The following is a 12,337-nucleotide window of genomic DNA, read 5'->3' on the forward strand; positions in this document are numbered from 1 at the left end:
AAACAAGCAAAAACTTATGAACATAAAACCCCAGTGGAAGCTTATAACCTGAATCTTTTATCAATAATATAATAATACACTCTGGATAGAGATGGTCATTAAAAAAGAAACCTCAGTGGGTTTATACAACCAATTTTTGCTGAGCTGACTAATTAGCTGAACTGTACCCAAAATCATAATTCCAAACACAAATCCATATAGGCAGCCCAACAGGATGCAACGTTGGCCTTTTCCTAAAGAAGGAAGACAGTTGCCTTCCTTTTTTTTTGCTGCAAATCTTGCAAAGACTAAATTTTTTTTATGGTGATCACACCTCTTTATTTTATGCAGAGTTCCAAAAATTGGTCAGATTTATTAAAGCTCTAGAAGACTGGAGAAGATAGATTATCATGGGGGGACCTGAGTGATCCAGTAAATTTTAAAAGGATTTCCTAAAAATATTTTGCTTTTATTTGGAAAATGTTTTTTATCATGGACCAGATCCATTCTGAGTTTCCTGGGTCACCAAGGTTCTCCCATGATAGTCCATCTTCTCCTATCTTCAGGCCCAATGTGTGGTCAGGAAGGCAGTGCCCCAAAAATCTGGCATGAATGTAAAGTATGGTAACTATTTTTTAGTACAAGAATAAATAATAATATAAAATAAAAAAATAACAGTTTGTATGTGTTACCATATACTTTATAGACACAGCTGTTTAATTCTTCTCGTTAGCTATTATACTAAAATATAAAACTGAAAAAAAAAAGACAACAGAATTTCCAGTGGAATATTTAAAGTTTCCTTTATTTAAAAGTATTTTCCTTATGCTGGTTGAAGTCAGTAAAAGACAAACAGGTAAAAGTAAAATAGAAACCGAAAAAAAAAAGATTTACTCACTGAAACAGCAGGAAAGCGAGGAAAGAAAATAAACAGTGCTTGCATTTTTAGCTTTTTTAACCTGCTAGTTGAACGGTTTCTTTACAGTTTCTGTCTGTGTGCATTCATAAACTTGTGGAATAGTGAAGGGAGGTAAAGGAACTGAGGGCTTGTGGGATTCCTGGGACTCACACAGCCTCAAGCACAGCTGTACAAACACATGCAAGCTTTGTTAGGGTAGGGTGGGCAATAGGCTCAAACTGCTGAGCCTATCTGACCTATAAATCCACAGCAAAAGCTTTCCCTGAAGGAATGCCAGAAGTTATGTGAAAAAAACTTCTGCCCAGCCAATAACCATTGGTGTTACCTTTATTTTTTTTTTATATTTAATTTAATTTTTTTAAGTAATGACTCCGCCTGATAATTTTAATATTTATTGGTGCTACAATAGAAAAAATTGCATATTTTTTAATGTTTAGATTTGATAAGTATTGGAAGCAAAAATTAATTTATCCGGCTAAACACATCATTGTATATTTTAGTTAATAGATAAACATTTTTTTAAAGTAGTTTTATTCATGGAACATTATAAAATCTATAAAGTCCGCCTATTAATTGATAAAGTTTAACAGCTGAAGACAGATGACTGTTTTGTAATGAGATTATAATTTAAGGGGTTTGTGATTAATGTATGGCTTGAATATTTTTAAAGCATAAAATGTACATAAAGTTGCATTTTTAGCTTACCCACATTCTGAGTCACAAATCCTTCTCTCCCCTCCCTATTGTGTGAAATACCAAAGCCAAGGATCTGTTCATATTAATATTAATAAGAATAATGTTTATTTCTCGAATTCTGAGTGGCTATTTAAATAGAAAAAAATCAGAAAGTCTGCAGCATGCATTCAGGCACAGGTGCAGAAAGTTAGAAAAATATAAAAAAAATTTAGGCCTTTATGAAAAGCCTTACCCCAGCCCGGCCAATCAAGATGGTGGAAGATCGCAGCAAGGAAGAGAAAAAGGAAGTAGGTGGCACCACCGGCTACTAAACTGGGACTGGTGAGTAAAACATGACTTAGATACACTTTAACTTGATTCAATTCCCCAAACTTGCATCAGTGTGGTAGAGCTAAATCTGGACATTTAGAGCTATCCATGGGCATTTTCTTACCTCCATCATGTACAATATACTGTGATATGCAATACAAGTGAATCAGAACTGCCCTGCCCTTTGAGATAAAGTATATCTTTTATACCAAGCACTAGGCAGCATCCAGAAGGTACCAGTTAAAGTGTAACTAAACCCTGTCAAGGATGCTGCTATCGTCCGTCTTCTCCTCTGCATTATGATTTTTGGTCATCTTGATTGGACAGGCCGGGAGGGCCGGCAAGGGAAGACGGGATTTCTGGGAATCCCTGGCAAAACATTCAAAATTTGAGAACTGGTAGGTGATCAGGCACATAAGATCAGGTATTACAGAAGGGACATAAACACCTATTGGATTGGTAATTTTTCAAGTGGGACTTCCACTAGTTCCACTTTAAGATGAGCACACCCTTTTGCCACTCATGCACACCAGCCCAATGTATTTCAGAAAATGTCACCTATACAATATAACACAAATATTCACTGTTAGCTCAGAAATTATTTTCTCAGGCCTTTTTCCTGACTTTCCAAACATCTCTAAACTTTGCATGACCTCTTTTAAATGCTATCCCAAAATGAATTCAAGCACCTCCAAGCACTTGGCACAGCAAGAAGGTGCGAATGAGTGTAAAGTATTAATAACTGAAGGAAATTTAGGCAAACGAAACATTCAAGGCATATAAAGTTAAGTAAAAGGAAGTAGAAAGGTGATTAGTTTAAACTTGTGGAAATAAAAAAGGTTAATAAGCTGCTGTAATAGACGAGCACCTCGGTAGTGGCCTCAACTAATATGTTTCTCTGCAGGCTCTAAACATTGGCCTCTTGTTTTTGGAAGACAGAATAGAATTTTGTCATGACACTATTACTTAACTTGGTTCTTAATCAAAAGACTGCACACACTGTTGTTATTGTCCTGCAAACTGCAGTCGAAAAAAAAAAAATAGGATATTGGCTGACTGGTTTAAAATATGTTGTATTTTATTTGATAGCAATTGGTTTTACAAGTTTTTTAATAATAAAAAATAGGCTAAAGGGTTTACTAGGTTACAGTAACTAAACCCAGCTCGCATTTACACAATACGGTATTATACTTGCAGGTGCAGAGTTAAAGGGGAAGAAAACTTTGCGGTATGTTCACTAACATCTCAGCAAAAAAATAAAAATCATAGGTTGGAGAAAGTGTTATTTTTAAATTCTATGCGTGGGCTTTATAAACATTCCTAAGGATTTTTGAAACATCAGCATTTTGAGGAGTTTAGGAATGATTTTTTAAATGGTTTTAAATAATTAAATAGAATACGTGGTTGTTTCAAACTATTTTTTAATGATGGACAGGACTATAAAATATTTAATATTTTAAAATATATTTATAAAAATATACCATTAATATTTTCTTTTTTAGAAGTTAACTATTTAAATAAAAAATATATTAGACTGTAAATACATCCAGTCAATAGATAGAGCTAGTTTTAAAATTGTCCTATCTCAAAGCTTGTTGATTACAGAGGTCAAAAGCTTAAGCTGAAATGTACATACACAATGGGCCTGATTTATTAAAACTCTTGAAGGCTGGAGAGGATACACTTTCAGCAGCAACGCTGGGTGATCCAGCAAACCTGGAATGGATTTCTTAAAAGTAATTTGCTTTTGTTAGAAAATATTTTTAATCCTGGACCAGATCCGCTCATTTCACTGTATCCTTTTCCAATGGGTTATAACCTGATATGTATTATTTTTGGATTTAGATACACCCTAACTACTAACCCTTAACATTTAATCTCCACTCCAGGTCACAATTTCAGTTTGACAAAGATTCCTACAATCATGACCAGTGAACAGTATAATGTATTTTAAGAAGTTATTCCCTTTGATAACAATTGTAGGTTGGCTTTTAAACACAGTTATGTGATGTTCTGGTGTCAAAATACTTTGTGACTTAGTGAAATACTGGAAGAAATTTTGCATAAAGAAGGGCAGCAGTGGCAAACTATATATGTATTTATGGCAGATCTACTTTACTCAGATAAATTGTCTAGACCAACCTTTCTCAACCTTTTCTTACCTCACTTTAGAGGAACACTTTAAGTTGTTGCTAAAATAAATTTTTTTGGGTGTCAGTCGGATAAACGTCTATAACATTAGTGGTGGGATGAAACAATATCTCCCTTACAGTTATGGTCTGAATGCCACCCGAACAGATAGAATAATCTCTGGTATCATGTTTCTGGATCTGGAAAATGGCATTGTCCCATGAAGTACACAGGAACCAGCAAATGATCAAATATCCATAGCTTAAGAGGCCCCTAGCAAACTGTGCAGGAACCCTATGGTTTATTGGATCTCTGCAAATGGCTGGCATAAACCATTGGTTTATTAGAAGCTGTTGACACCAGAATTCAAGCAATACCTGTGTACTGATATGTATTTTCTGGTGACATATTGGATTTTGGACCCCAGTTAATTGTATTCAATGGCAAAATGCAGCTTGACAAAAACACATTACAGAAGACTGTTTCCATTTCACAGAAAAGCAACACATTGTTGTGAATTTACCTTGTAACAACATGTTGGACATCCATGACTAGTGGAGATGATAGCAATAAAAATAGATGTACCTCAATGAAAATATTTACATTACAGTAAAAAAAAACTGCTTTCATTAGATACCTTTTTGGACTCAGTGAAATAATAACTAGGTCTTAATATTTTATGGAATGTTAAGCATAGTAATTGAAAAAAAATGCTAAAATATGATTCCAAGCCTTTATTATTTAAAAAGCTGATACAGGTAGTCCCCGAGTTAAGGACATCCGACATACCGATGACTCCTAGATATGAACAGAGGCTTGGAAGGGGGGTGGGGGTTTGCATAACTTTTTTTTATATCATGGGGAACCCTTGCAATAACTTTTAGGTTTTGGGGATCCACTGCTATATTTACTATATACACAGCTCGCAGTGCATTGGTGTGGTGGTCATTGGGAAGAATGCTTCTTACATTGCCTGTCAGTGGAAAGAATATCACCCTTACAGATAGCCAAACTGACCTGGGAGGTACAAACTGTTCATTGCTCATGGAACCCCCAGCATCGTTTGGAGGATACAAAGGGTTTCACAAAACCCTAGTTGAGAAATACTGTGCTATATTATACCAGATGTCCTCCAGCAAGGGAACAGGGCAAGCTCTATCTGACTTGCTGCAGCTTCCTATGCACACTGTGAGAAGCTGTCTGTGTGCAGTCAAATCCACATAAGCAATTTCAGCACAAGAGCATGTTGACTAAAGATAAGGCTACAGATCAGTTTTGATAGGTTGCCTGGTGTTATGCTTTAAGCACCCCTGTTAAAAAATATATTGTGCACATTAGAGGACATTTACCCAGAAATGAAGTAAAGGTTCACAAACTTTATCTCACACTTTGTACTATACAGCACAGTGACATCACCAGCAGTGGATGAATTTTGTGCTAGCATTTACAGCCTCTTAGTAATCCCTTCCATGAGCCTTATAATACTTGATGGATAGAAAAACAAATCATATGTTAGTTACAGTCCTGTTTCATTAAGTTTATAAATCACTTAGAACTTCTTAAAAGGGCATAAATCATTTTTTATTATTCCTGCAGTATATTTGTTACTTTGCAGCAATGTTATGTACAAATCTTCATAAAGGAAAACATGTAGGAACTGTAAAGGTTTTACTGTTCAGTGAGTGTCCATTACTATAATGCCCTACTGTCTGCAGAACTTCAAATGAATCAGTATCTTTGACCTGGCCTTTGAAGTTACCAAGGCATTATAGCCTGTGATAAAAGAAAGATTATTTATAACCTCCCCAGTTTATGTTTTTCCACTGACCCAGCAGGCTTTCCAAGGTTTGGGGGATATTATTTCAAGAGCTGTTAAATCTTTGTGATGCTTTCGCTGCCCCCTAAGGTGCTCAGACTTTCTAAGATTCTCTTATATATGACATGGTTTCACGTGAAAGCATTCAAGATGCTGACATCTCTAAGTGTTTGGGTATTTGTAACTCAGGGGCTTGAAATCTAAAGAAAACAAAACTAGCAAATTAGCATAGGTGCAGCCTAGTACTTTTTACTTCTAAAATGTCTTTTTAGTGTCCCTCATTCACAGGAGTCTTGGAAGGATGAATGGAAGAAAAACTCAATCACTCTTCTGGAAATCCCAAAGGTGACACATTCATCTCCTGCTTAAACAGTAGGAGCTACTGTGTGTACGTGCTAATTAGAGACAATTATGCAGTAGAAGTACAGAGAGCTGTTTAAACACAAAAAGGCTAAAATTATTTAACAATGCAGTTTACAAAAAGAAGTGAAAGTGAAAAAGGAATACTTTTATATTTACCTGTTGTTTATTTTTACCTGTATGTTTTAGAACAAACCTACATTTTTCATACAAAAGTACATTTACATTCACCCTAAAGCAAAGTCACCATTAGGTCCAGGAAACCCAGATTTGATGTTCAAATGTTGGAGGTCCGTGGCTCTGGCCGGTGCACCCCCAAGCAGAGTCAGGAGAAAGATGCTGCTTGGGGGGGGGGGGGGGCGCATCGGCCAGAGCCACGGACCATGCCCCCCGTACAAATTGCAGGCTCAGAGAAGGGGGTGGATTGTGGACAACCCGCCCACTCTCCCATCGCAGGTTTAGACCTACGATAGGAGAATGGGCGGGTTCTGACATCATGGCTTCACTCTGGGGGAAGTTTCTTCCCCTTTGAGTGACACATGGTTCCCCATGCATGCGTGGTCCGTGGGTTCAAAATGATTGGTGGCCACTGTAGTAGACTACTTACAGACACGCCATGGTTGCTACCTCTAGTGTGTCCTTTGCCTCCTTATTACTTATACCATGAATATGTTGGGCAGTTTCACTAGCTAATGAAGCAGGAAATGTATAAGGGGGGTGTACTGGGGCAATACTGATGGACCGGAATTTCGGATTAGCCCAGGCAATCAGTTAAACATGAATATTGTCATGTAGACATCAAGGGCTGCTTGAACATTTCTGAGAGTGACAATATACTTTTTGTTTTGAGGCCACGGATTCAACTCAAATCTGTTAATTTTGGTCAATTAACCTAATTCCTTCTATCGTAAATAGTTTTTTCTTCCTCTGCTTACTGATATAGATTTTAAGATAGATTGCTTTAATGATTTCTTTTCTTTTTAGCATCACATGTGCGAAATGCGTCAATATTATCCCACTACTGTGTTATGTTAACTAAGATGATCTATGTGGTTGGGGTTATGGTTCCCCACTTATATTTCTGAAGAAATTTTGTCTGGAAATTTAAAAACACCAGCATATGTAGTGGGAAAGGGACATATTTAAGAAATTTGTCTTTCATACTTGCATTGTTTTGTTACATTTTTTTAACAATTGTTAATTAACCTCCCTGGGAGTATTCCTGAGTCTGGCTCAGAGTGGATTTTCCATACCAAAAGCGGTAACCCCGAGCCACACTCGGGGTGGAATTGCCAGGGAGTTTACCAAGTCCTAACTGGTTCCCACGTTTCTGCGGTGTCCTCCAGCAGTGCCCGCGGCTTCCTCCAGCTCAGATTAGTCCCAAAACCTAACTAGAGAAAACATTAGTATGCAATCAGGAAGACTCTAAAACTACCAATGAGGTAAATTTTTGTTTCTGGAAATGATCTTTCTTGACCCTTTCCACTGACAGTGGAACAAATGAACCCTGTACACTTATCACTGTTCAGTTCTATGGAGAAGGGAGGGAAGAGGATCAATAGGAGACACCATCTGTGTCCTCCTTCATAGACAGAGGTCATCCTCATTTGGTTATTTAGTGATCCAATGTATGCAGAAATCATGTAGACTTCTAGTTTTTTATTAAATTTAATTACCATAAGTAGTTCAATGGTACTAATACATAATATCGCACTGTGATAGAGGCCTGTGATCAATTCAAAAGAGGAACCCTGTCTGCATGATGTAGCTTTACCTAGGCTTGCTTGTGCTTTCTTTAGTTTTGTCCACTTCATTATCCATTTCTAACGGTTGTCTGTACAGAGTGTGTAGGTGATAGTCTGGCTAAGGGCCAATGTGAATGGTTCTGGGTCCTAGTTTAGAGAAGGGTTAGATCATACTTTCTTGTGTTAAATGTTGTCAGTGTTGTAATTGGGGAGAATTCTTTTCACTTCTTTTTCAAGGACCACACAGGAAATAAGGACAATCATTCCAAGAATCAAACAATTAACAATTAACATTCTGATGGCAATTCTAACCCTACTAGGAGTTATGCTGTTATAGCTTCTCATTGGATTCTGCTCACTTCCTATCCCGTTGACTATGAAATGGAAGGAAATATCCCCCAAGAGAAACAAAAACAATTAAAACCTGTGAAAGGTTTTAGCCCTTGCCCACTCTTTTCAAAACTAAGTAAATATATTCAGGCTGAAGTTGGGCCCTATATAAATTATATAAATCATATATATTTCCCAGTATGTTTTGTCTTGTGAAGTGCTTCCTCGTGATTAAATTAAATACTCGCAAAGACCTCATTACTGCTCTCAGTTACGGCACACATGTGTGAGTGATTTGAGAAAAGATCAGTCTGCTTTAAACACAGTTTATCTGACACTACATAGTTGAGTTTTGTGTTTATAAAATCCCAAATGTTGAATGAGAATTCACAAAAGCACTTTTAAAAGTTTTTATTAGGCTGAGGGAATATAGAAGTCAGTCCTTATAAATACAAGCAAATGATTTGCATAAAGTTATACAAACAATACCCCTTATACGGAAATATGAATGTTTTCAATTTAAAAATCAAAGTTATGTTAGATTTCTCATGCATTCTTATGAACAAAACGAAAAATTAGGCAATAGTAATTTCCTACTGATCTATACATAGACGGGGTAGGTAAGATATCTACAAAATGTAGTGTTGAGCTTCCTATTTAGTACACTGACCAATGTTCTGCAGGTGATGGTAGTTCCAGGGGGAAGTTTATGATTGCAACATTAAACATTTTGCATGTTTTCCCTTGATCCCAGCTGGAGCACTTTCAAGTCAACAATTACTTTGCATTGGGTAATGCAATAGTACACTTTTAAAGATAATTCTACCAAAATCACATAGTCATTATATCAGTGTTACCCCCACTATTAGGAACCAAGTAAACAAAAACAGAGGTTTCAGATATGAGGGAGACATACTGACTCATTCTACTCCAGCCAAGTGACAGCGCAGGTGCTTCGTGATTGAACACCTAGGGGCTCAACATTTTCATATGTGGAAAAGTTCTTAGCCTCAGTTGACCAGCTGGCCCAGAGCAAAAAAAAAAAATAGGCAGAGGGCCTCATGACAGTGGGAGGGGGGGGGGAAAGAAGTCAGGAGAGAATGGGTTAAAAGATGATTGGTCAAGAGAGATGGGGTGATGGGTGGAGTAAGCAATTAGGAGGGGTCAAAGGACAGTGGTATATAAGGCAGAGGTGGGGGGGGCAGAGGTCAGAAAATTTGAAGGAGCAGAGGAAAATAGTTGCCCACCCACCCTTTCTCCCTGTGGTTCGATCTTTGGGGCTGGTGGTTTTGTCATTGCAGCGGGGCGGGTTTTGGTGGTCTATGATAGTGGGTTTTTTTGGAACACGGGGTTGTAGTGAGGCCCGGTGGTTTGGTGGGATACCTGCGTGTTGTTCCTGAGCCGGTGTCTTAACGGCTGGGGGCCAAAAATTTGTAGGGTGCAGGTATGTGACATTTAGGGATGTAGGGGCACTGTCATGGACTGTCAAAAAACATGTGTTAAAAAAACTTGAATACTTGGAATGTATCTGTTATGTTGTGTTTGCGGTTGTATATTTTATAAAGAAAATGTTATTAATGTTTATATTTTTGTTAATAAAAGGCTGCTATGGCCAGTTATACCCAAGACAGGTCTCGATGTATTTATTAAGGGGTCATGGGTTAACGGGACGATCTGGTTGGCTGGCCGGCAGAGGTAAGACGACTTTCTTGTCCCCCCTTTACACTTGTCATGCAGTTTACATAATCCCCATCAACATGTTGAACTTGTTGGCTTGACAATAATGTAAACCTGTTGCTTTGACTTCCTTTTGCAAAATTAAATATATGAAGTGAATTTTCATACATTTTATTGTGTTTAGACTTTTAATAACTTTGTAAATCAGCATCATTTTCTTCATAATTTACCTTTAAAATACCAGCTCACTTGTAAACTTTCATTGGACCTAATTGCCTATTCCTTTCATGAGTACAAATTGGTATGTTAAACCCCAATTCAACCCACAATTCCACTAGGCAAGTTCTAAAGCAAGCAAATGTATATAAGCAAAGGGTGGACAGAATATCTGTGTGATGGGCCATATGTACTTGTATGCTGCATTCCTTCTCATCTCTGAATTTAGCTGGTGAAAGGTTGAATGAGATATAACAATGTGATACTCAAAGTAGAGGTAAAAATAGATCCTAGAATACATTTTCCAGCATTGACGCATTACAGCAGAAGCCATGTTTCCATAGTAAAGTGTGGGACTTGTGGTAGGAAACTGGAAGGCTCCTAAAGTCCTGGTTATATAATTTGGTGCCCATCCAAGGCCAAACACAGCTACACAATGTTTTAGTTTAGTTTCAAATGTTCTATTTATAATTAAACTAATAAACATGACTGCTTTAAGTATTTGCCCTATTCAATGTTGGGTTCAGTTAGGTTATAACCATGAACATTATTGCTTTTACAAGTGATCTTTATTGTGAAGTCAAGACCAGCACCATACAGCCCTTTTAGTGAAAAAATCCCCAATGGTTTATCTTCATAGTACACATCATGACCCCATTCATTCCTTTGAGCGAGATGTATTCCACTCATGTGACTTTGAAGACTAGCTTGCTGGGTTATTTTTAGTAGAAATGCTGTGCGGTGCCTGGCATGGCCATATTGTGAACGTTGGCAAACGCCATGGGAACTTCCTTGGGTGCAAGGACAGTATTTAACATAGCAGGCTATAGTAAGGGATGAACTTTATTTGTTCACCAAAACATTGAGCACACGTTGGATTTTAGCCTGTGAACCTTAATAATGTTTGAAATATGAGGCCTTTTGGCAAATGACGTCTGTTCTGTTAGCTTGAATTAAATACTGGTTTGCAAATTGCCTCTATTTTGTTACCTGTGTTACTGAAATAGAGCTGATGAAAGAAAAAAATATAATAAAAATATACAAAGGAAACTCTATTTAAGTAGAATTCATTTCTATAGCAGCAAGAAACATGATAGCAAGTTACCCTGCTTAACATCTATAAAACAGTAAACTCTTTCCCAGTAGTGTATTTTGTATTTAAAAAATGGTTTAAAATCTCTGGAACTGAAGAAGTACATGAGGGGCCACATGTATACAATATAAACTGTATATACTTTCCTATAAATTCAAAATTCTAACTTGATTTTAAGCGTTAAAGGAATCCATAGTATAATGATCCCCACACAGAAATGTTTATCATTTTTCTCCAGAACTATTAGACACTGTCATGAGTCCCATAATGACTTCTAACATAGCAATAGCAAGTTTTCTCCCTAATTACTGTACATGTATATTTTTCTGTATCCATGTTGGCCTCAACCACAATGTGTTTAATATATGTATACATTATTGATTTATGGTACTTATTTATGTCAGCTCAAACTATAGATTTTATATGACAACAATAACTCATGAGTTTAAAAGCAAATGTCTTTCTAAACTAATTATTGGTTTAGCCTGGAGCCCAAACTGTGCAGGTAAGACCAAAAGATTTTTTAGGGGTTGTGCCTATATTCTATATTACAATATATTTATAATATACTGAACACATGGTGTAACAGGTTGCAACTCATTATAGGGCAGGGCTGCTTCAATCTTCTGTTTGGTGCCATTTTTTCTCAACCCAGGCTTTTTTAAATTAGTTTCACAAACAAAAATTTTAGTTTAAAGAATAAAAAAGCAACAGAAATGACCAATGTTCCAGTTCCACATACTGCGCAGGACCAGCACAACTTTCGTTGGACTAAAATACAAACCTAATTCCTGAAAAAAGAAAGGAGAAAAAGAGAAACAAATAACCAAAACCACATTATTAATAATACTAATAATAAGACGAATAGTTTACTCCATCCTTGTATTACCCCTGACAATTACCTTGGTATATCCAAATTCTTCATTTTTCAGCAAACATGGATTGTTCAGTAAGCACACTCATTGCAACAAAAACCTACTGTGTCTAAAAATCTTAATGCGTACCTAAATTCAGAAATTTATTTTACATAAAAGGGTAGGTTTTTTTAAGTGCAACACCTTTTTTTT

The sequence above is a fragment of the Pyxicephalus adspersus genome, chromosome 5 (assembly GCF_032062135.1).
Source record: "Pyxicephalus adspersus chromosome 5, UCB_Pads_2.0, whole genome shotgun sequence".
NCBI classification, from domain to species: Eukaryota; Metazoa; Chordata; class Amphibia; order Anura; family Pyxicephalidae; genus Pyxicephalus; species Pyxicephalus adspersus.